Genomic DNA, 25,345 nt, shown 5'->3' with positions numbered 1-25,345 from the left:
AACACAGGCCCACATTCAGACCCAGGACGGCGCTTCGGGCGGGGGTTGGGGGGAGAAAAGTGAACCGAATGTACCTATGATTGTTGCGCCACCAACTTAATACCTGGGCAGAGAGACAAAGGCTCTTTAGAAAAAGTCCAGGCTGCAGGGTAACCCATCTCCCCCACCCTCCGGGAGTTCAAAAGATAACAGGAGCTGAAAATAAGGCTCTACCATAATTAAAGTTTTCCAAGTCATTTCGGGAGCTATTACCAACGATGACAGAGAACTCATGGCTAGCCCTTTTTGATGAACCATCTCTGCTCATAGGTGAAGGGTCTTTCTCTCTTTGCATATGTGTGTGCGTGCTCATGCATGCACAGGCGCACACATCCCCCAGTCCTGGACAACAAGGTCAATACTCTCCGAGCCCAGCACCTTTCCACTTAAGCAGGGGTGTAGCCATGGCTCGGATAGTCCCTGATTTGAAGGGCATCTACAAAACGAGGACGCCCTGTCAACATGAGCTCTGTTTTATTCTTAACAAAGGGTAAGTGGAGGTTTAACGTCTTTTATTCATGTATTTATTTCTGCTTGGGATCCAGAAATCGCACTTGCCCATAGAAGTGGGTGGAGGTCTCCAAGTAAGTTCTGATGATAAAGGAAGGGGAACCCCTGCAGTCTAAACACACCAGAAGATGTTCAGAGGACTTTTCTTCTAAACAGGGTGGGCGCTGTGTGCATTGTAGTCAGGGTTCAAAGGCCAGCTTAGACACGACACTTCCTGGTCCTTACTTCCAGGGTCCTTGGCCAAAGTCTTCATTTAGACAAAGACCATTTAGGCCAGAAAACTGGAAAGAGGTGACAGAACAAGCCAGGCCTAGGAGGCCACTGAGAAACAAGAATGAGACAAATATTCACTTGGACACCAAACAGGATTTTTCTTTGTAATTAAAAAAAAAATGCACAAAAAAACAAAATAAAATAAATAAAATTTTTAAAATGCACTAGAAAACTGCTCTAGATCACTACTCTGTTTTGCAAAAAGACTAGAAGCTCCATGAGAACAGGGACCGGATCCCTGACTCCCCAGTATCCAGCCCATACAAGCACTGAATAACTCTGAGTGCTGAAAACTTTCAGATTCACCGGGAAGAGAAAAACAAGCACACAGTGGTGGACTCGGCTCCTGCTCACTCACAGGGGCTGATTGTTAAATTTATAAGGGTTTTGCGAGCCAGTTGTTAAACACAGCCCCTATTAACATTTATTAAACAAAGCCACTTTTAAGTTCTATAAACTTACAATTAAATAAGTTATATTAGCAAAGGTAAATAAGTTTACTGTATCACTTCCTTACTATTTTATAGTGTTTTTAGTATTATCTATGCTCTTGAGGTTATTTACGTCTGTCGTATCTATATAATGGAAATACTGTATATTGGTGCCTGCCCATCTCTCCCCCCGTCTGCATGCGATGATGTCACATTTTTAGCTTAACGTTGGCCATGGTGGGGACATTAACATTATGGAAATCTAAAAATGCTACAAATCAGGGTTTGATTTATGGTTCTGGGGTTGTCTAGACTTAAAGTTAAGTGATGAAGAAAATACTAATAATGCAGATTAAGCATAAAAGTATATTACTTCATACCCCTGACTGGTGTGGCTCAGTAGACTGAGCACTGGCCTGCAAACCAAAGAGTCCCCAGTTCAATTCCCCATCCGGGCACATGCCTGGGTGGCAGGCCAGGTCCCCAGTAAGTGGTGTGCGAGAGGCAACCACACATTGATGTTTCTCTTCCTCATTCTTCCTCCCTCCCTCCCTCTCTCTCTAAAAATAAATAAATAAATAAAATCTTTATTTAAAAAAGTATGTCACTTCAATAGTTGTTACATTGTGAATAGCATGTATATATGAGAAATGTTTTTCAGTATTCAAAATCTTTTCTTTAAGTCAGTGAAAAAATTACTTTACATCATTGACTAAGAAGTGAGTTTCCAATGTTTATCTTTATTGTTTCATCTTATTCCTTAACCAAAATGAAAATATCAGCCAGCATTCACATTAGAACTCCACTCCTCCATCAACTGCAAAGGAGAGGCAGTGAAATGTACTTCAGGAATCAATTAGCTATCTGGAATTCACAGTAAAGGGTATTGCTTTTAATAATTACCTGCAAATTATGTGCTACACATCTTCTCTATCAAGATTTATAATCAGCTTATGCTTGCATACACATGAATTGTTTTTTAGAGAGCTGGTTGTTAAACATTTATCAGCATCCCACTGTCCAATCACAAAACTCCATGTAAACGAAAGGGGTGATTTGGATGATTTCTAGAATGATAGGTAGAAGTATGTGTGTATGTGTGTATGTGTGTATATGTGTGTGGTTCATCGCTTAGCTTCCTTTTGTGAGAGGCAGACCACAAAACACTGAAAGAAGACCATTGGTAGAGAAACGACACAGTGTGAGCTGTGCCCACCTGCCCTACTTTTCATCAGGGCTCATCCAAGGACAAGCAAAGGAGGCAGGAGCCTCCCCTTCCATCATTCATAGATCTAGTTGGTGTTTTGGTTTCCAAAAGGACTTTTGCACAAACTCTATCATGTGAGCCTCATAAGGGCTTTGTGATAAAGGGGAGACAGAGAGTATCCCACTTCGTGGCTGAGCATATTAAGGTTCAAAAGGCTTATGTGGTTTGCCCAAAGTCACACGATCGAGGGTAGCTAAGCTATGGCTAGAACCCTGGTCTTCTGAATCCCAGCCCAGTGTTTCTCAAGAGAGGATCCAAATACCCTCTTTGGAATAGCTCTTCTGGAAATTTCCATCCATCTTAGACCCTAGTGTAAGCAAGGAGGCAGTGCAATGGAAAAAGAAGGCACTTGGGAGTCTGAAGTCATGCTATCCACCTCAGTCACACTCACTAGCTCTGTCTCCTTAGAAGTGAAACCTTTGAGGTCAGAATCCAGGTTTTGACCTGTCAGTCACTCACAGCCACTGCACCCCAGGTCGGCAGCCACCTGGCCAGGGACCCTAACTCAGTAGACAGCTGGCTAAGGCAGTGTCCAGGTGCCAGAGCTCCAGAGATCAAAGTGCTGGTTCTCATCCTCTACTTATCTTTAGCATAGCAGAACCCTTTTTATTTTTTTAAACAAAATTCTATATGAAACAGCAAACTGTAATTCAGACCAAAAGGCAAGTCTCTGTGTTGAATGGGGGGCGAGGGAGGTGGGCGGTGGCCAGTGATGGTTATAACTGCTGTCATCTCACCCAGGTTCTTAAAGTACCGCCAAAGAATCCTAGTCTCCTTGAAGTGCTTTTAAAAAATCCACATTAGCATTTAATGTGAATGAGGGCAATATGTGTGTACTGGGGCACAGAAGGTCCCGTACTCTACACAGTGAGTGTCCTCCTGAGGCCTGGCTAGATGCCTTGGACTCTGCTGCCGCTGGTCACCAAAGGGCAAAACGAGAGAGTGGGGGCCCCTCAGTAGAACTGGGTGGAAGAAGGTAAAGCTCCGAGCGTACATCATGCCACCGAAGAGCAAGCAAGGGGAGCCTTCCATCATAATGACGGCTGGCAGTGCTCGTTAAGTCCAGGCACCACTCTGAGCACGTGAACGTGTCATCACTAAGTGTTTCACAGCACCCCTTTGCAAGAGGTACTCTCATCATCACTTTGTAATTAAGAAATTCATGCTTAAAGGAATTTAGTGACATTCTCAAGCTTTTACTGCTTGTAAGTGGTGAAGCTAAAATCAGGGCTGGCTTCCTGGGCATGCAAGGGCCCATGGTTGCGTTTCATGTTCTGCAGACTTCATCTTAAAATCCTTAATAATTGTATCCCTGAATTTGTGCTTTGTAAGTAAAGTCGGATGGAACATGTCTGGTGTCTTCGGGCCTCTACTCCCTCTTGGTCCTGTCTCCTGCTGCTTCCTAGAGAGGGGTTCTCAGCCATCAGCCTCCAGTTCCTGATGCCTGTCCTCCCCTTGGCCATCCCTAACCCTGACCACTGCCAGCCCTGGGTCAGCACCTCGGTCGTCCAGACAAGGAAAAGCTCATGTTCTGTGCCCAAGCCCCCTCTCTACCCAGCAGGGGCCTGGGTCCAGGGACATAAGGGATAGGGTTGAGTGCCTGTCCTGGGTTTCTCCAGTGAGCAGGCCCCAATCCCTCCCACTGGGTGGGGAGGGGGTCCTCTCACTCACCGGCAGTCCAGATTCTGAGCACGTCCTGGAAGGAAGGTTGCAGTCTCTTTGAGGTCCCACATCCATGGTAGGTCTGGGCAGTGGGCCCATGCATTCCCCTCTCCTGGCCAAGGCCTCTCCTTTCCTTCTGCAGCAGAACCCACGGTTATGTAGCTGGACCTGGCTAAGGCTCAAACCCAGACACCTCAAGTCAAGAGAGGGAGGAACTGATCACTGTGGGGGACGACACTCCCTTTCACCTATATAGGTCAGCACTTTTCTTTGTCCCTCTGCTCTTCTAGCACCAATGGACTCCTCCTTTGACAGTCACCATGTAACAAGAACAGGGGACTTGTGTGACTAACAACCAAATGGCCCCAGTTTCTCCTGTGCTCATCCCACAAGACAATGGACTTTTCCCCGGTTGGCATATCTGCCCACATGTACTCCCTGCCAGTTCCACTGACCCTTATTCAAGGAGCACTGATGAGGACCAACTGCCCACAAAAATAAAGGGCAAGGTTCCCCGGGGCTTGTGAAATGGACAATAATGGTGGAAGTTACTCCAGAGAAAGAAAAAGCACAGACAAGTAGCCAGCAGCCTTTCCCCATGACCCAGCTCCCCAGAACCGTGAGAGATGCTTCCTTTTTTTTCTTGGGACAACCAGCATATAAGCCCCCAAAGGGCAGGATCCCTGCCTGTCTTGCTTGCTGCTAAATAGGACATGCTTTGCAGATGGTAGATGCTTAGGCACTTGATGCTGTTGGATGAATGATCATATCTGTTAACTCTGTGGCTGGCATTTGTATCATCTTTAGATTTTTAGACTCTGGAGTGAAGAGGAAAATCTCCCTGCTCTCTCTTGTCCCCTCCTCCAGCCCGGATCATTCTCTGCAGTAACCAATGGCAAAGAGGCCAGGGCCCCTTGGATCCTTAACAAAGCCAAACAGGTGTGAGAGATTAGCTCCCTGGATGGAGCCTCTGTCCAAGGAAACAATGTCAAATTCCCCCCTAATAAAGTCCAGAGCTGTAAGCAATTCCCCTTCTTATTAAGCAGGAAAGAAAACACAGCCCGGCTCCTTCCCAATTAGCTTGGAGGACCCACCGATGAGCCGAATTTAAACCAGAGACCTGCCATGATCTGGCTTCCAAGGCAGACGGGGCCTGCCTTCCCCAGTGAGTGGAAACTCACTGGCCCGGGTTTCCAGCCTTCTTGGCACGAGGGTGCAGACAGCCCCCAAGCCCCCACCCCAATATCCCGGGCTGTCTCTGCCTCTGATTCAAACCATCTTTGCAACTCTGTGCCAGATCCCTTACTTTGATTTTCCATATGGAGGCTCGGTCTCCTTTGCCAGGTTAGTGTTTATAGGGATGGGCTTTTTGACAGTTTCGCTGTCAGTGAAAGAGGGGATGGGATCCCTCCCCTGAACATGAATCACTTTCTTGTCATCCACAAGAGGGGAAAGATCAACATCCTGAAGCAATAACAACAACAAAATGGAAACCCCAAAGGGATCTCGCAATAGGGATGTCTCGTCTTTCCTTCCCTTCCCGCCCTCCATCCCCTACACCAGCTAGCAACAGGTCGTGGCAGGGTGCTTCCAAAGATGGCCCGTAGCTGTGACCTCCTGTTTACACCTGGGGTTAGAGACACTCTGACCACCGAGGTCACCTGCTTCTTACCCCACCCCGTCTTAGACAGTGTTTGAAGGAGGCTCCATCAGTCTTGAACGTCTTACCTGAACAGGGGATGTTTAAGCAGTTTTCACAATAAACTCTGAGTAAAGATTGTCAGGCACTGTCCTAAGGTGTTAAAGCATTACTTTAATTCTCAGAAGAACTTTATGAATTTGATAAATAAGGTAGCTAAGCATTTTAAGTTACTTGCCCAAAGCACACAGCTAGCTACTGATAGAAGTAACATTTGGACCCAGAGTCCAAATCCAGAACTAAGGTACACTTTTGTGCTGTTTGCCAAATACCCCTTCTCTCTTCTTAGCTCCCCCTTCTGGGCACATGGTGGGATTACACTTCCTGGGCTCTGGTGTTGGGTGGGGCCTGGTGACTAGCACTAGCCAACGAGTTGTGAACAAAGGTAATGTGTATCCCATCCAGGCTGAGCCAATGTGCGCCTTCCCAGAATGCACTGTGTCCTGCACCACACTCTTAATGCTACACACTAACAGGGCAGGGGAAGGGACTTTGGGGTGCCACTTACAAGGATGTTAGCTCTATAAAACTATGATAATTATGTGTTTAATGTGAGTTGCTATATCCGTATTTTATTTTAAACTAAGAGGTTAAATAATATTTGAGGGTTGTTTTGTTACCACATCATAACAGCCCTGACTGATACACCTTCCTGGCCCCCATTAGGAAGTGTTATATCTTAGTGATCCCCTTTCTGCTTAGGTGTCAACAAATTTCTATCTTCTGAGATGAGAGCCAAAACCCTTGTTTTTCCCTGGTAAGTCTCAGTCTTGTAATGAAAGGGGCAAAGTAACAACATGAAATGCACAAGCGGGGCAGAAAGGCTTCAAAGATTCCTCATCCACTCTGTCTTTGGGGATTATGGCTGCCTTCCCAAAGGCCAGACATGATTGCCTCTGAAAGAGAGATTCCAAGTAGTGGCCATCCTCTGAACCTTCTGACTGTACTTCTCTCTACTCCAGCACCCTTGACCAAGCCCCATGTGGCGACTCTAGTCTCTAGTGCATGGTATTCTTAACTATACACACAGAGGGAGGCGAATAGAAGAGCTTCATGGGACATGTGGGCAGGAGCGCTCACACGAGGAAGAAGAAGGTCCTGGTGGTCTTCAATCTGTCCCTATTGGCAAATGCCTGAGAGATCCTCAGATAAATCCTCTAGCTCATCTAGAGATAAGCCAGGGACAGAGGGCAGAAGGAACCTGTAATGCCTTTCCCCTGCCCCAGCCAGCTCAGGCAACGAAGGCTGGCTCTGACAATACCTGGGAGCTTGCAGAGATAAGGAAGTACCAACTATTGTACAAAAGCAGCTCCCCACCCTGCTCCATGTAAGCATGGAGAGCAGGATGCTTTCCTCTGGGAGCCAGTATGCTGTTCCTTAACCTACTCCCCGTCTGTGCACTGCCCCCCCGCCACCTCCCGTGAAGCCATCACAGCATAGGAAAATGACAAGCACTACCAGTCAAAAAAAAAAAAAACCCAACAACCTCTTTTGTGTTGTTTTGTTTTGTTTATATAGTTCTTGACCTCCTAATGGGCCGAAGTTCTCTATATTTGAGAACTCCTGTCCTCTTGAAAACCAATTCCCAAACCAAACCCCAGATTCTTACCACCCACCTGCATGCAGACGGCTGAGGAGTCTGTCCAAATTCAGCGCTTCGAGGGCCCTTTGTCAGCACTCTGAGGCTGTTGACCAACAACTCTTTCCCAAGCTCAGTTCTGGCTAATCTAACCTCATTAAGCCAACGCAAGAAGACTGTGTGATTGATCTATCCCATACAATAAGCCCAGGATGTTACTCACTGGGGTGACCTGGCACAGAATCTGGTCCCTTCTGTAAGAGGTGGCAGGCCAGCAACATAAGCAACCGCCCTGCAATTTGGGGAGAGATAAATTGCTAATCTGTCCAACCATAAATGAATTTTCATTACAGTCTGGAGCAACACTAAACTTCAAGGTCCTGTAATTATAATCCATTGATTTTTTATTGTTACCTGCTAAAAGCAAAAGCATAAAACATTATCACTTTAACACCAAGGTCCAGCTGGGTGTGAGCCCTCCCCTGTAAAGTACAGGTGGCAGCAGCGAGACACAGAACCCTGACCCTCCCCCCAAACCCGGAAGCATGCCTGCAGAGAGGAGCGGGCCCCAGGGATGAATCAGTTACAGAACCATCCAAACGGGCCACCTTTTCCAGGCCCAGGAGTCTGCGCTTTCTCTCTCATGGCATTTCTCTCTTTCTGCCTTATATCTATCGTAGTTATTTGCAAGAGATTATACAACATACTGGTGACAGATGCAGAATTAGGAGGCAAAATCCTTGCATTTGAATTCCGGTTCCCTTATTCTTAGTTGTGTCACTTGAGCAACTGTGCCTCAGTTTTCTCCTCTGCAAAGTGGGAGTGAGTGAGAGTATTACCTCTTCACAGTGTTCTGATGAGGACTAAGTGAATTAATTTATGAAAAGGCCTTAGAAGGACACCTACTCAGAGAAAGCATTCAGTGCCGGTCACATATTATTATTATAACATGATGCAAGTATGAGGGACTGCCATTCCTTGCCTTCTAGACTATGTCACTTGGTAGTAGAAAACTTGTTTTAGACTTCTTTTGATAAATTTACATAGAGAGACTGAACTGTTAAAGGCAAATCCTGGAGTTTACCTATCATTTCATCCATAGGCCCAGCAGTGTGCCTGGTGCAGAGTAGGTACTTAATTACGATGCTTAGAATGCCTTGCACATTATAAGTATCAGAAATGCTTACTCAGTGAACAAATGAATGCTCAGAAATGATTTTTATTTGCTTCTCCTAAAAGCGGTCATGTGCTCTGTGTGATGGAGGGAGCTGATGAGCAGACGGAGGCTTAGGGAGGGGAAGTGTTCTCCCCTGAGCCTGAGTGGAGGTAATGACAGGACATGCAATTGAGTGGGGAGGAAATGTCCTGCTCACTTAAAAAGATACTATATTCTTCCCGGGTTATGAATCTTTTGGTGCATGGATTTGACTCTGGGAACCACATTTAAGAGGGGCCCCAACTAACCGCTGTGTTTTCCAAGAGGTGATGAGAACATTGACGGTTCCTGAAAGCATGTGGTGTGTGGTCAACGAACTGAGTGCCAGAGAAGAACGGATTTCTAGGGAAGCAGGAAAGCTGTGTTCAGGGCACTTTGGGATTTCGAACAATGCTCTCTGTTACCCTCCAGGGGCAGAGGCTGCTAAGTTCTGTGATCCTGGCAGGAACTCCATGCAGCAGCCTCTGATTCCATTTCCATTGCTCTCCTCTGAACCCCTGAAAGGCAAATCTGGGGATTTACCCAACTTTATATCCCATGGGCCTAGCAGCATGATGGCACATAGTACGTATTGAACAAATGCAGAGTGAATAAAAATGAAAGGTAATTTCCCACTTAATTAGAGGAAGGTGTTTTAATTATGAGACTAAGCCCCAAACTGGCCAATGCTAGACAGGTCTATGGGATTCCCACGCAGGGATGTCGCACAAAGGATTTCCACATTCAGTAGAAGGTTAAACCAGAGGACCTTTAAGAACTTTTATCAGCCTAGACTTGAGATTCAAAGACACAATGGCGTTTGCAAGTTCAGCTCCAGACCTTCAGTGGAGAAAGAGGCACGTGGAAGTCTTGGTTCTGAGACTTGCAATCCCACAGTGGTGTTTCTCCAAGCAATGGATGGTTTTAACCTGTGGGGAATGAAATAAATAAGAAAGTTTTTAACCCCAGAGCAAAACAGAAAGATAATCTAGCAATGATTATAACCTGGAATGTTAAGACTTTTCTCCAAAAAGATCCAAAGCAATAAACTTGATTCCTATGTATAAAAAAAAAAAAAAAAGGCCTTCTAGCCTACATTCTCATAACTGAACTAGTAGAGAACAGGAAGGGGCAAAGCATGGCCTTCCAGATGTGTCAGGATTGTGATAAGTCGTGTTTAAACTTTTACCCAAAGTGAAATAAAGTGTCAACAGAAACTGTTGCCCAAACTCTCTGATCAGGTCAGGCAAACAACCAATCGAAAAAAATCAATCAAATGTGAAAGGTGGCCTAAAGGGGTGGGAATGCTTAACTCTGTGATTCCCATAGGAGCCAGGCGTATTTCACATGCTTCCTGCCAGCTGCTGCTTCTCCAGGCAGTCATGAAATAGCCAGAAGTGTATCACAGGGTGTTGTTTTGGGGAGCTAGCTTGGCCATAAGCAGGCTAAGAGTTCCGTGGCCTTGACCAGTGATGAAGGATGGGTGCTGGGAAGGGTGAGCTCAAAACAGATGGGTCAGATCAGCCCCTGGGCCAGTACTTGGGGATGAAAAGAGCCCAAAACTCCAAAGAGCAAGGGAAAATTTGATCTCAATCTGGGATACTGTAAATGCTTAAGGAGGTTGGCTCTTAGAGATGGGAGGGAGGAGCAAAAATGTGTGTCGAAGTGACAGAATGACAGCAGTGTTCTTCTGCATGGTCCATGTAGTTGGAAAGAGACTGCATTTCCCCAGGGGCAAGGGATCAGCAGGAACCAGACAGGGGCTCAGGGCCCCTGCTTAGTAGGCTAGTGTTTGGGACAGGTTTCCATTGCAAGGACGAAGTCAAGTGAAATCTAGGAATCTAGCGAACAAAGCTTCAGTCTTAGGGACTAAGTAAACATGGTGGAGATGGTGGAATAAAATAGGTTTGGTGGAAAGAAAGGTGTTTGGGTCTCACCACTCACAACAAACCTCATTCTGGACCCCCAGAGCAGATGAAGCTCCTAATGTGCCTCCCATCTTGTCGATGTTGGTTCGGGAAGCTGTTGGGCTGATCTTCTGATGGTTTCAGATAGTTAAATCTAGAAGGGGGCAAGGATTTGACATGGCAACCTCCTCACAGGCCTTCCCACTTAGTGATAAATGACTCCAAAGCACCCCTCCTCCCCACCACACTATAGTTTAACATGAACTAAGACTGGGGACAAGAACAATATAGCTTCTCAAACCAACTAAGACCTAGATTCAAATAATAGTACACACTATGAAAGAAAAATTGGTACAAACCATCTAAAAAGTAACCTAGTGACCCACATTGAGATCTTCAAAAATGTGTATTATGCTTTAACTAAGTAACTATAATTCTAAGATCTTCCATGTAAGAGCAAAGGGGAAAAAAATGCATTAAAGATAGAGGAGAATCGTAGGTAGAAGGGGAGGAAGAGAGTTGGAAAGGACACTTGCAATGTTTATTACTATTATATTAGGAACTTTACATGGATCATCTCTTTTCATCCTCACCAAATCTTCAGGATCGGGCCAACAGTGCTCACTGTAGCATTGCTTATAAGAGCAAAAAAATGAAAACAGCCTTCTTGTATAACTGCTGAGAGTAACAGTTTGCTGTGCCCACAGAATGCTTTGCCACCAGACCCAAGTTATAACGAATTCTGTACAGATAGGAGACAATGCTCAGAGTATGTTAGAGTACACAGTGGAAATTGTATATGCAAAAGGTTTACCCAAATACTTTTTACTTGTTTGTATGTATGTTTGTATGTGATATAGTCGCCTATTAATGTATCTCCATGAATATCACAAAGTGCACAGTGTTTATAAGTGGGTGGTAGGATCATGAATGAAATTTATTTCCTACTTTACAATTCTAAAATACTTACAGTGAGCATAATTACTTTAGTTATCAGTCAAAATGTTTCATATGGAAATAGCTTATTTACCATATGGTTTTAATATTAATACCTGAACACACATTACGACTCTGCTCAAAGGCCTTCACCAAAGAAATTATAGTGGCCATATTTTTTAAGCCATGACAAATTACAGTCAGTTGGAAAGTATCTAAAATACCTAGGCCCGGGCCGGGTAGCTCAGCTCATGGGAATGTTGTTGCGATTTGCCAAGGTTGCAGATTCGATCCCCAGTCAGGGCACACGCAAGAATCAACCAATGAATGCATAAATACGTGGAACAACAAATTGATGTTTCTTTCTCTCTCTCTCTCCCTCTCTTTCTCTCTCTCAAGTCAATAAATTTAAAAAAATAAAAGATCTAGGCAACTGCTCTGCTGCTATCAGCCTTGAAATATTCTTTATACGTTCTCATAACAAACATCACAAAGAATGTAACCCCAACATCAGCAAATATATATTCAGTGTGTTTCTATTCTGAAAATAATATGACCTGCTAGCATTCTTTATTAATATTCAGACTACTTTGGGACAGGCTTAGAAAATGTTAAAACTATATACGTGTTATTCCCATATTTTTTAAAAATCTGAATGGTAAGTTGTAGTTCAGAGCAGGTTTTATCAATTAATGGCAGATCTAACATCATAATCCTAAGATAAAGAGTGTCATAAACATCTTAATAAGAGCAGATGGTGGGGGAAATTGATAGAGCCAAGCCTTTGAAGGGCGGTTTTCTTTCTCCAAAACAGAGTCATAAAAGGTGTGGAGAGGCCACAGGAGATGAAAACAGACTGGACAGGACCCAGTGATTCACAACTGAGACGTGCCGCCCCGCTCTCCATTCCTAGCCTTTTGCTTAAGGAATTGGGGGAAGAGGGAGGCAGAGGGCTTTTGAGTTTCATTGGACCTTCCTTTCTCTAACCAAGAAGATGCTACCGTCCTTCCCTCTGCTAAACTGGGAGCCAGGAGGCAGCCCTCATCTGTAGGCTGAGACTTGACCTCTAAAAGGCTGGAGAAGTGTTAATAAGACATCCACAAAGGCAAATCATCCAGACTCCCAGGAAACTTAACTGGCTTTCAGGTTAGCAACCATAAATCATGGACATTCCAAGGTAATGCAGATGGGACATTTTTTTTTGTGATATTCAAGAGTTTAGTGTTAGGAAGGCATGATGATGTTATGTAGAAGTCTCCATCCTGGTAAATATTCAGGTGTATCCCAGGAAGATTATATAATATCTTGCTCAAAATATCACCATCGCTAAGGTAATTATTAAGAGTAGATGGTTGCCGACACAAAACAATTCGAAGAGGGATGAAAGAGGCCCAGAGCTAAAAATGTTTTCTTCCTTCAGGTATTACCACACTTAGGGCACCACCACTGGAAACTTGGACTAAGCATTTTTTTTTTTACTCAAGAACCTCATTTTTAAAAGTTAATAACATTGCTTATGATAACATGAATTGGTGGCATTCAGCACGAAATAACCAATCACATTGTGTTCTCCTATAGATGTGGGGATTGAAAGTAGCCAGAACATTGCTCAGAGAAGGTGGAGACATGTCCAGAGGAAAAGAAAGCACCAAAAAGTCTGCGAATGAGGAGGAGAAGGGTAGGTCTGCACAGCAGTGCTGAAAAATTGGATAATTCCCAGTCTCACGTCTGACAGCCCCTGGGGTTTGTGCATCAAAGCAGAGCGGTGGATAAAGTGGTCACTAAGGTCCTTGCAATTCCAGGGACTCCTCATCCTGTTATCATATCCTTGGGGAGGTCTCTCAGTGGCCTCCTCCCCTTGCCTACCCTGATGAGTAGAGAGAGGACTCACCAGAACAGTGAAGCAGCCATTTTTGAAGCCAGTTTTGATAAAAGAGGTATTTGCTTTTGCTCCACAGCAAAGACAATTATAAATGTTGAATTTGAGTCGTCCCACCAGATAGCAGGAAAGCATTAGCCCAACCATTACCACCATCTACTCTGGAACTGGAAGCAGCAAATCAGCATTTCTCAATCATAGCTCTGTTGGCATGTGGGACCAGAAAATCCTTTATTGTGAGGGACTTTCCTGTGCCCTGTAAGATGTTTAGTAGCATCCCTGTCCTCTATTCACTAGACCCCAGTCATATCCATCCCCCCAGTTTGACTACCAAAAATGTCTGGGGACATTGCAATGGTCCCCTGGGGGCAATATGACCCCAAGATGAGAACCGCTACACTACATGGACAGAAATCTTCATCCTCAAGGAGGATGGAAGGTACATGAGTATTACCCCATTCTATCCAATCCTATATGCCAAGGTCCCTTGTTGAACTTACAGCATGATGTTAAATGCAGAGGTAACAGTAAAAAGATATTTCCCATGACTGGGAGAGGTCTCCCCAAGAAGACTATTGGCTGTGTGTACAAGCCCCATTGGGTTCTCTGCGCCTCTGATTCTGACTAGGAGATCTGAGTAGATTTGGAATCAAGGCGTCTATATCTTTGTCTAAGTGCCTGATAATGTGGGTGCTTATCTAATTCCTAGGGGACATCTCAGCTCACCCACGGCAGAAAACACAGGAACACCTCCATTGCCTCCCATGATGTTCCACAATTGTAATCCCTGGCTGTGTTCAAGAAGATTTGAAAGACTCTCTATCCCATCCTGGTCCCACTGTGCAGACGGCTCATCTGGTGTTTGAACTCACCTTTGTCTGTTCTACACACTTGATGAGGCACCTAATAGTCAGAGATCACAAAAGTCGAAAGTAGAAGAGACATAAAGACCACCCAACCAACCCCTTATTTTTACAGTGGGTCAGGAGGGTCCTGGAGATCTTTAACAGCAGAGCAAGAGTAGAAGCCAAGGCAGAAGAGAATGGGCAATTCACAGCTCAGAATGGACAGATCAGATTCACAGCAATAAGGAAAAAAAAAAGTGTCGAAACAGAAGCCTCAAACCAATAACAGCCAGTCCCACTTGGGAAGTTCTAGCTCTCTCAGATATAACAATAACAATATTTTTAAAACATTTTTAACCTGAATAAAAGAAACATATTCCACAGGTCATTTTTAAGCCTCCAAATATTTAGAATGGCAAGCTTCTGGTCACAGTGAAAGCACTAGCCAGACTGGTGGAACAAGGGGAGGCAGCCAATTGGTTGTCCCAACTTCCCCATCCTCTTCCCCCCCCACCCCACACGATCCCCTGCTGTCATTTATCAAGACCGGCCTGATCCTGTGGAATTCCACTCATTCTTCATCTGGGCTTTGACCTCCTCCAACCAAACAAGCAAGGTACATTCTGGGAGAGTGCTAATACCAGACCTGGGGGGTGAAGAGGAGGAACCAATCGATGCTCTTGGACTTTCCCACACTTAGGGGAATCAATTTCATTGCTGTTTGGACACTGGGTGTCAAGGCTGGTCAGATGGAAGCCAAAGGTTCTTGTGGGGAGGGGAGGCTGATAGGAGGTGGCTGCCATGGCTTGGATCATAAGAGAGCTTCCTAGAAGTGGCTGACTCTAAAGGCCAGCTCATTCAGAGTAGCATGCTGTGTGTCACACTCTGCATAGCCCAAGGCTGATGATCCCCCCCTTTCTACAATGTGAAAAAAAGGCCCCAAACAAAGGTTCCCCTCAGTATGCCTTGACATACAGAGGGCAACACAAAGTAGGCATTGGTTATTTTTTTAAAAAGCAAAGGCTAAGGGTACTAGACCCTGCCTTCTCATGGCCACCTTCTCTCAGTTTTCCAAGAGCTGATCGTCCCAATGGTGCACCACCCAAATCTTCTGCATTCTCCTCCTTTGGGTGCTGTCTGGGGTAGGGATGATTGTTCTCTCATCCGAGGTGAGCAGAAGGTGAATCGCAATCTGGGCAGGCCGCTGTCTGGTAGCATGTTTGAACAGAGAAGGAGGTGGAAGCAGCCCTCTCCCACTGTTCCGCGTGCACCAGGCTGCTGTACACCTCTGTGTCTCTGTTGGTGTTGTTCCCTCCTCCCTGCCTTGCCACCCATGGAGTGCCCATCCACATATCAGCACCCAGGTCATGTCTCCTCTCTGAAGCTGTCCCCAGTGTGCCCTAGTTATGTTACCTCTCAACTCCGTTCCCACTCTGCCAGAGAAACGTGACTATATGCCCTATGACATGCACTAATTAACTACTGGATTCATCCGTACATCCCCAGCACCTATCATGGTGGGTAGCACATACTAGACACAACATAATAATTGGATGAGCACAGCAATCTATAGATTAAATTATCAGGATTTCTCTGTACTCCATATAATTCCAGAAACCCAAGCCATATTTGTCTAGACCAATGCAGCGATTGCTCCCTCTGCAAGTGACATCAGTGTGATCCTTCAGCAGGTCTGTCAGTTTTCTCTCTGCCTAACCCCTGACAGCAGCTCAGCCCAGTCAGCCCAGTCCTGACTGCTGTGGAGTTTCTAGTATCTGTGTGGCTGGACAAGGGCATCGACATCACCGCCCACAGCTCTGATTGTTGCACTGTCCTTCCCACACCAACCCCACTCTCTCCACCCCAAGCACCAGGAGTGTGCAAACAAGAAAGATCCTCTGCAAATGATATTATCTTTGCTAGCTGCTTCTTTACAAGTTCTTACATGAGAGGGGCCTAGAGAGAGACTGAAAGCTGGGTAGGAGAGAATGCATTCCCCTCTTCCTTTGTACTTGCTGTTTTTGCCAAAGCCACCTCCCAGCAGCCCTTCATCCAACCCCACAGCAGCAGCTGGGTGCAGCCTCCATCTCCTGGAGCCAGCTTCAGGCAGCAGCACAGCTTCCTCAGAAATCTGAATCCAGCTCTACAAGGCTCTCCCGCCAAGCTCTCCAGATGCCATCCCAGCCATACAAAACATCCTCCTCAGCGGTCCAGGCCTCAGTGCCACAGGTCCCCTCCTCTGCTCTCTTAGGCTGCATGGCTTTAATCCATTCCCATGTTCCCTCGGCCTTAATGGGGTGGCTGATTCCACGAGTGAGCACCTCTTTTTCCCCACTGTGCCCACTTTTCTCTTTCAGTCCTCTAACACCAATGTAACCAACCCCCCATATTAAACTCCTTCTGTTGAACTTCCTAATGTGGTTTCTGTCTTCTGTACCCTTAACAAATACAGCAAAGATTCTTTCTGCTTATGGCCTAGGAGGAAAGCTGAGGATCAACCCAGCATATTCTTAGGTCAAAATGGCAACAGCATCTAATAGCAGAAATAATTTCTCTGTAGGTTTGATATGAGTTGACTGAATAACCTTAAACAAGTCACCTCCCTGAGTCTTTAGTCTTCAGACCATAGATGGGAGCAGATAATCTCAGTCTGTTCCTTGGTCCTAACAGTGCAGCAGAACTGAAGAGCATCTACATGGCCGAGCTTTGAGACCTGAGTTAGAAAAGTACCACCATCTGCCCAAAACTATTTTGAAAATCAGCAGGCTGTAAAGATACTTGCCAGTTTTGATCTCTATAAGCTCTGCCAAATAGCTTCCCCCACTTCTGTCAACCACACAGGAAGTATTCACACCTAGACAGGAAGAGGTTGAAATCTCCCATTTCCTTCATTGATAAGAGCACAATAACCCATTTTCAAAATAAGATTTATTCTGGATGCTGTGATGCCAGGTTGGCCACCCTCTCTACAGAGAGAAGAGAGTATTGCGGGGTTGTCAGTTTTGAGGGAAGGACAGGAAGCAGAGGGGAGGGTAACAGTGGGGTAAGGATAGGAAGAATGTATTTCTTTCACATATGGAGTCATGCCCAGTTGTTATGTTCTGACTGAGAATGGCTAGATCTGAAAGAAACTTGAGGGATTACTGGAAAGTGGGGGTGGGGGAAAGAGGCGGTACCATCAATTGCCTAAAATTGGCCCCAAACAGGTTTCCTCATTCTTCTGCCAATTGGTTTTGAAATGAATTGGAGGAAATTTGGCGAGAGATACAACCAGGGTATGGACAGTATATTGGAACCAAAATAAACAACTGTGAAAACTTGGCAGTTTCTCATTGGATATTTCAGAAGTGAGTTATGAGACATCAAGTTGGGAGTAACTTCTTATAAGTTTACACAATGAAAATTAAAATTAGGCCAATGATGACAAGTTCTGCTCTTAACATTTGAGAGTCAGACACTTAAATAGGAAACTCATTTATGAAACACACAAAGAAATGGAGAAAAAAATAGAATCAAGTCAAATTTAAGATTTATATATAGTCAATCCATTAAACTCAAACATTTAATCCAGGCTATGGCACAGCACATGTGAGGGACCACTTCCTGGACCACCTGCCTGGCCGTGGGCAGATTAAGAGACTCCTGGCCAGGATGGAAGCGTAGGTAAACATGCTTCACCTCTGTGCACAACTACAGCAAAAACTACAACTAAACTACCAAACAAACATCACCCAGATTCATCAGAAAATAGAGTTGTATGGAAGTCCAACAACCAAAGGTTTAAAGAAGCAACATTCATCCAGACAGGTGCCTTTTCTACAATAGGCCATGCTACTAAGACAGGGAGTCAAAGCAGCTCTACCTCACACACAAACAAACACGGGGAGGCTGCCAAATTGATGAGACAAAGAAATATGGCCCAAATGAAAGAACAGAACAAAACTCCAGGAAGAGAACCAAATGAAATGGAAATAAGCAAACTATTTTAATAAAATAAGCAAACTATAAGCGATGTCCAGTTCAAAACACTGATTAGTAGGATGCTCAAAGAAATTATGGGGTACTGCAACAGCATAAAAAAGACCCAGGCAGAAATGAAGGGTGCATTAAGTGAAATAAAGAAAAATACAAAGGGAACCAACAGTGGCGGGGATGAAGCTAAGATTCAAATCAACAATTTGGAACATAAGGAAGAAAGAAGCATTCAATCAGAACAGCAAATAGAAAAAAGAATTAAAAAAAAATGAGAATAGAATAATTAAAGAGTTTCTGGGATATCTTCAAATGTACCAACATCTGAATCATAGGGGTGCCAGAAAAAGAAGAGGAAGAGCAAGAACTTGAAAACTCATTTGAAAAAATAATGAAAGAAAACTTTCCTAATTTGGTGAAGGAAATAGACATACAAATCCAGGAAGCACAGAGAGTCCCAAACAAGTTGAACTCAAAGAGAAACACACCAAGACACATCATAATTAAAATGCCAATGGTTAAAAACAGAGAATCTTAAAAGCAGCAAGAGAAAAGGTGACAGTTACCTACAAAGGAGTTCCCATAAGTCTGTCAGCTGATTTCTCTAAAGATACTTTGCAGGCTAGAAGAGACTGGCAAGAATTATTCAAAGTGATGAAAGCAAGAACCTACAACCTAGATTACTCTATCCAGCAAAGCTATCATTTAGAATTGAAGGGCAGATAAAGTACTCCCCAGAAAAGGTAAAACTAAAGGAGTTCATTACCACCAAGCCATTATTACATGAAATGTTAAAGGGAACTATATAGGAAAAAGAAGATCAAAACTATGCACATTAACATGGCAACAAATGCACAACTATCAACTGAACCTATAAAACAAACTAAGCTAACAAGCAGAACGGGAGCAGAATCATAGATATGGAGGTCACATGAAGGATATGGAGATCATTTGGACGGTTATCAGCTGGGAGAGGGAAGGGGGACAATGGGGGAAAAGGTGCAGTGATTAAGAAGTACAAATTGGTAGGTACAAAATAGACAGGAAGATGTTAAGAACAGTATAGCAAATGGAGTAGCCAAAGATCTTATATGCATGACCTATAGACATGAACTAAGGGAGGGGATTGCTGGAGGGAATGGGGATACCAGATGGAGGGTGGCAAAAAGGGAAAACAGGGACAACTGTAATAACAAAATCAATAAAATATATTTTTTAAAAATTAGCCCAGATATTCCACATACAGAAACCCTCCAGACCTTCTAGTAACTAGGGCTATGTTTTTTTCTGGAAAAAGATATCCCCGAGGCCCAGCCATTGCTATATTTTCTTGAATGAGTATCTATAAATGAACAGAGGTTCTTAATTTTTGCACCAAGAACCCTTTTGAAAATTTGTTGAAGCCTGTGGACTCCTCAGAATTGTATGTTTGAATGTATAACTTGGAATACATAGGACTATACAAAATAAATTACATTGGAATGCAGTTACCCAAATCTTTAGAAAACAAAAGTGTCATAACAATATATATGCTTCTTTATTAACACATCCAATAATAAGACCTGACTGTGGGTCTATTAACTACCATAATTTTGAAGAAGTGATGATTACAGATATTATTTTGGGATATTTACAAACTGCAGTGTGATAGGAAGATATCTGCTATTACTATTGGTGACAAAATCTCAGTATGGCCAATAATATTGTATATATTCATAATTAGAAAAAAATATAAATTTCAATTAGAGTTTAGAAAAAAATAAAGATGTAATTTTTCCCATCCTCCTTCAAAGACTCCCTGAATTCTATCTGCAGATCTTGTAAGGGTCCACGGGCACTGGACTAAGGATCCATGGCCAAATCTTACACATCTATTTAACACGATTTCTGAATAATTATTTTTCCCATTTACCCAAAGGATTTATTTACTCTATCTTTCTAAATAAACTGTTTCTTGCTAAGGTAAAACATGTAATAATGCACCCTTGCTAAAAATTCTCACTGGTTCTCTTTTGTATTATATTCTAAGTCCTCAACATCATGTTTATGTAAGTCACAGCCACAACAAGAAGTTGGTGGCCCTTTAAAAAGAAGACTTTGAGAAGGGTTTATCTACAAAGGGACTATTTACAAAATTGTGGGCTTGGGGGGAATCACAAGAGATAGTGCAGTAACCTAGGGCTGACCATTTCTAGACCCAAAGGGATGAAGAGAGGCAGAAGTTACCTGATCCTTAAAGGACAAGGTGAGTTGACCATCTTTAGGAGGCCAGTGACCGTTGGCTGGGGGAGCAACTAACTCAGGATGACTTCTTGCGGAAGGAACCAATGGAGCAAATGCTCCAACCTCACTCTTCTTCCAATCTCCTTCCAGGCATCTCCACTAGGTGAATCCAACCAGAAGTTGGAGGGCAAGGAATCCCTTGATATTTTTCCATGACTAAGGTATGCAAGGGTAGAGAGTGATCTGGGGAGACAAACAGGAAAAATCCAACATAGTATTGCAGACATTTCAAGCTCTGGTCCAAACTCCTCCTCCCTTCCCTCTCCCACCCCTCACTCACAGATACCCTTCACTATGGACATTCCAAAGCTCCCCAGACATGCCAAGTTCTTTTTGACTTGTCCATACTTTAACATAGTCTAGACTAAATGCCATTAGCCTCTTTCTGTGGTTGAGCTCCTGGTTGAGTTCTTACTAAGTCTTCAGGATCAAGATCGAAGATCCCCTCTTCTCGGAAACCTTTTCCAAAAAGAATATGAGTCCTAGATGGTGTTATTAGAGGGTACATGAATTAGCAGTTCATAGGGATTCAGTGTTCCATGGGATACATTTTGGGAAGTGGTACTCTACTCCATTGCAGCAGTTACCAAATCCCTTAGACTCTTGATAGAAAACTCCCAGAAAGGGGACAGATTTACCTGAAGAATGATCCATATAGCAGTGAAAATGGAAGCAAAAATAGAATGTGTGCCCTTGTTAATCATATGTGCTGCATAAACACACAAAGAACAAGGTTCTTCCACTAAATCATACTCCTATCCTCAAAGAATACACACTGAGGAATACATATATTTAAAACACGAAAGGGTAAGCTACACATAACTTTAATCAGAGCAGGAAGCTTAGGCCAGTTTCTGAGGAGTTAGAAACTCCCAGACCAGGCAGGACAGAAATAAGAACAAAAACCTGGTGGTCCTATCACCTATTCTACAGTGATCATTAGTTTTCTAAGAATTACTTTTGGAAACTCAACCATTTCATGTTGTTCATATGCATTTTCTTCTTCTTCTGATGAGGAAATGTATTTTAAAAAATAGTGATATCTTTGAAAATTTTTCAACTGTCTTGGTCTAAAGAAAGATGTTTTTTTAAAAAAGGATCCTCTGTCTCCTCTTCTCACTCTCCCAGAAGGAAGGGCAGGCCAGTGTGACCACCTCACAGTGTCACCAAGAAGGAGGCAGAATGTAAGGGGGAGAAAGTTGGGGGTCCTTGACTTTGCCATCTCTTCCCCGCTAGACTTGTAGCTATCAAAAGCTTCTTATTCCTTATGCCTAGCCGACTGGGAGTACGTTGGTTAGTGATGGATCCCAGCCCTGTGGAGTTCTCAGTCTACAAGATGACGAACCTCAAAACCTCACTGACACCATTTTTCATCCAATTCCTTGTCCTTAGGAATCACTAGATGATAACAGAAGTAGAAATGTTCATCATGATCACAGATGTTTTCTTTCACTCCTTTGGTGGAGGTTGTAGATACCTTACCTTCGTGGCTGGGCTGTCAGGACAAAGTTTGAAATCAGAGGTGATTTTCAGGAAGTGTGTCCCTGCAGCAACCTGGAAGCATGATGTTCAGACCCGTCACACCCAGTTAGGATCTCAGTCAGCGGCTGGTCTGGTGTTGGCTAGGTCCTGAGAGTGACCCGTGTGAACTCCTTGCTAAACTACAAAGGTAAATTAATCTCTTCCAAATGTGGTTCCTTACATATGGCTGTTAGGGCCTGAGCTGTCCAGATGGCCGGGTTAATTGAAATGAAAACCGTTTTTCTTGTGATCAACTTAGAGTTTCAAGTCGAGTGGCCCCAGCAATGACTTACCCTCTTTTCTACTCAAGCTCATAAAGAGATCTTCAGAGGGCTGAGACTGTGTGCATTTCCTTGTTCATGGGAGATAAGCTAGAGGTAATGTGCAGTAATGAAAATTCTCTGAGGACCTGGATCATTCAGCTCCTGTGAGCAGGTCTTGACTTGTATGCACCTCCAATTTTCTATCTGTAAAGTACACTTAGCAAACATAACTTCTGAGTTCGGGAAGCAATGTGGCTAGAAGGAGAACCCTGTGCAAGCTGAGGTTGCTCTCTCCTTGGACAGTCCCTCTCCCTCCATGCTCCTGGGACTCCTTGCTTCCTTTCTCCACCTATTTAGGCATTGCCAACTTATCACACTTCAATACAAGGAGCCAGATCTAGGTCTTTCAGGTCCTTCATTAATTTTTTAGGTGTGGAAATGCCTGGAAACCCTGACATATTGGCCTCAAGATTGGGTGTGTGGGTGTATGTAAGTACATGAGTGTGTGAATGCTTTCCAAATTGCTTTATTCTTAGGGAATACCTACTAGAGTTACAAAAAGTACAATCAAGTTTTTATCCACTACATTACCTTTTACGCAGGACCAAAAAAGATGTGAAAACTCAATCTCAACCATGTTTATTTTGCTTCTTAATTAGTGTTGCAGTGTATCAATGGAACGTTTTTGGCTGCAAGTAACAAAACACCCATTTAAAAATGGTTTAAACAGTAAAGACAGATCAATAAGTCATGAGGTAGGTGGCTCCAGGAAGGGCTAACTCAGCAGCTCAATAATTGGTCTCTCTCAGAATCTCTTGGTTTTTCCTAATGGTTGCAATTGGCCTGTAGCAGCTTCAAGCATTGCTTTCTGCATAGCAACATCCAAGGCAAAAAGGAAAGGCCTATTTCAATGAATCTTTTCATGCAATACTATTTTCCAAGTGCTTCCAACAGATTCTCATCATCTTTCTTATTCCAAGTTTAGGATGATGGCCTTTAAGCCAATCACTGGCAAAAAGAAGTTCAAGAGTCTCCTGATTGGCTTCGATCAATCAACTTCCCTCCTTAAGCATCCTCCTAGTCCACCTTCCCTGACACATCACTTCCCCAAACCTCAATCAAAACAGGGTTTAGTCAGGTAGACACAGCAGGGACTAGCCACTGAGTAGGTAACCAACATTTACCTAGTTACAACATTTTTTTCATTGCTGTTCGAACATAAACTATATAAACTTTCTGAACTGAACAGCAGAATATAGTTGAAACAGAAATCTACTCTCTATAGGACAGGTACACGGATGACATCTTTTATTATAATTTAATGTGAATTTACAGCAAGTTTCTAACTACTTCTAACATTTTTTTGTTGTTTTCCTCTATCCGGAGTTTTATAGAATCTTAACATTCTTACCCAGCTAATATTCATCCCAAGGATCACTCTTTCCTGGTGGCCATGAGACTGAACTGCCAACCAAAGAGTTCAATGTGGACTCACGTCACTGAAGAGCCAGTTGCTTGTCATCGCTTCTGTTTTTACCATTGATGGCTGGCAGTGGTGACACAAACACTGCAGGGATTGAAACGAATATAACTACACTCAGCCTCTAATGCAGCAAAACGTTTTGTGATGAGGGCAGCGGTGGGGGCAGCGAATGTGTGAGTGTGTGTGGTATTTGTCCTAAACTACCCAGGCCAACAACACGCAAGTTTGCAGCACGGCCTGTCAATAGGGTTCTCCGTTTAGATAAGGCTGCACAACGGAAGTCTACTAAGGACAGAACCCCTGAGCTCAAGGGTAAGCTAGACATCTTCACAGGGACCAGGCAATGTGTGTAGTCAGCCATGCGTGGCCTTGCTTTGACATGGGATCCAAACCAACTTTACAAAGGGGGAAAGCAAACACATGTAGTGAAAATAATGTCAAAGCCAGCTGAAATCATGCATGGGAAGTAAAAGAATGCCACTTTTAGGCTCCGTTGTCGCTTTTGAGACATCCCCATATTGGCATCTGTCCAGCCCCCCATGGCAGTAGGTTGACTCCCAGAGAGCAGACACACCTTTCCAGACATGCAATGGGTGAGTATCTCAGTCTCCCTTCCCTTCTCCCCATCAAAGCTTACCTATCCTGTGTCTTGTTCCAAGGTGACCCTGCTTGAGGAGGTGCCGGGGAGCCCCAAAGATGACATTAAATGGCAGTGTGTGCTCGCAGTCAGGGACAGCTTTAAGATGCCACTTTTGCAGTGGGGCAGCTGTGCGCAGGTCAGGCCCGAGAGTGATAACTCTCTGGGAAGATTGGCAGCATTTCAGTATGGGAGGTAGGGAGCTCTGTTTGGGGACAGGGGAGACCCTTTCCCAGTCAGGCCAGGTGACAGCCACTGAGTCAGTGTCGGGTTCCAGCCAGCTCTGACCAGGAGGATGGAGGTTTGGTCACATGTCAGTCTTGGGCCCACGTCTCTCCACTTTTAAAATAGACAAGTGATCCAGCCCTCAGAACCTGAAATGCAAAAGGCTCAGAGTAAATCCCAGACTCTGCAATTCACTCTTTCCCCACAGGCCAAACAAGAACTAATTTTAAACAAACCACCGTGACCAAGCTTGAGGGAAAGGCCCAGAACACTGAGCAGCGGAGCCGGCAGAACTGCACGCCCCACCCACATTGTTTACAGCTCTAAGCCTCGCGGGGACGGACTGGGCTGGGGTTTGGGATGCTGTCCACGCCACCCTGACGTTCCCTCTTCAGGTTGACATTAGGAAATCCTTCCCCACACCAGTCCCTCTGACCAGAAGCTCCTGCCTTCATCCTTTTTTCATTTGTTTGTTTTCATTAAGAACTCAAGTCTGGATTCCTATAATAGATGAACTGGAAAAAGGATCCTGCTAAAAATTGTCTACATGTGTGTTTACGTCATGGGTTTCTACATCAGTCAGTTTTCTCCAGAGAAACAGAAACAGAACTTTTTATATATAAATATAAATATATTTTGATACACATATTTATTTTATATTTTATATACATATTAAAATACATTAAAATATATAAGTATATGTGGCGTGTGTGTGTGTGTGTGTATGTAAAAACTGTGT

The 25,345-nt window shown here is 43.9% G+C and overlaps 2 long non-coding RNA genes across 2 annotated transcripts; one reads left to right on the top strand and one right to left on the bottom strand.

Annotated features, from left to right (window-relative positions):
- The first annotated feature begins 296 nt into the window (after positions 1 to 296).
- On the top strand, positions 297 to 16,112 carry LOC123477962 (uncharacterized). Its single transcript, XR_006653039.3, has 3 exons — positions 297 to 529; positions 13,077 to 13,176; positions 14,087 to 16,112. It is a non-coding gene; the product is annotated as an uncharacterized lncRNA (long non-coding RNA).
- LOC112316574 (uncharacterized) lies at positions 9,406 to 24,960 on the bottom strand. The gene is made up of 6 exons (XR_002976000.3): positions 24,382 to 24,960; positions 23,673 to 23,828; positions 22,853 to 22,950; positions 20,421 to 20,660; positions 10,607 to 10,716; positions 9,406 to 9,584 (listed from the first exon to the last, which is right to left on the bottom strand). It is a non-coding gene; the product is annotated as an uncharacterized lncRNA (long non-coding RNA).
- Positions 24,961 to 25,345: the final 385 nt, after the last annotated feature.

Source organism: Desmodus rotundus, chromosome 9 (genome assembly GCF_022682495.2).
Source record: "Desmodus rotundus isolate HL8 chromosome 9, HLdesRot8A.1, whole genome shotgun sequence".
In the NCBI taxonomy this organism is placed as follows: Eukaryota; Metazoa; Chordata; class Mammalia; order Chiroptera; family Phyllostomidae; genus Desmodus; species Desmodus rotundus.
This window is presented reverse-complemented; position numbering and strand designations above follow the sequence as displayed.